The following is a 312-nucleotide window of genomic DNA, read 5'->3' as shown; positions in this document are numbered from 1 at the left end:
TTCGACTGTTGTTGGTTAATGTTACTGGCCCATTATCATTATTATTATTTACAGTCAATCCAAGACAATTTAAATTTAAAGATACAACAGTTGTTGCCAGGGAACTTGGTATCATACAAATCTATTGATTTTAAATTAATAATTTAATAAATAAACTATAATAACTTAAAAATAATATTGTTTGGCGTTTGTTATTTTTATTTTCCTTTTCGTTCATAAATCATAATATAGGGCGCAATTTATATTGTATTAAGGATGAATCCGTAGTAGAAAAATTATGTAGGACATAAAAAAAACCTTAGTTTATACGCA

Source organism: Teleopsis dalmanni, chromosome 2, assembly GCF_002237135.1.
Source record: "Teleopsis dalmanni isolate 2A chromosome 2, ASM223713v2, whole genome shotgun sequence".
In the NCBI taxonomy this organism is placed as follows: domain Eukaryota; kingdom Metazoa; phylum Arthropoda; class Insecta; order Diptera; family Diopsidae; genus Teleopsis; species Teleopsis dalmanni.
Note: the sequence above shows the minus strand (reverse complement) of the source record.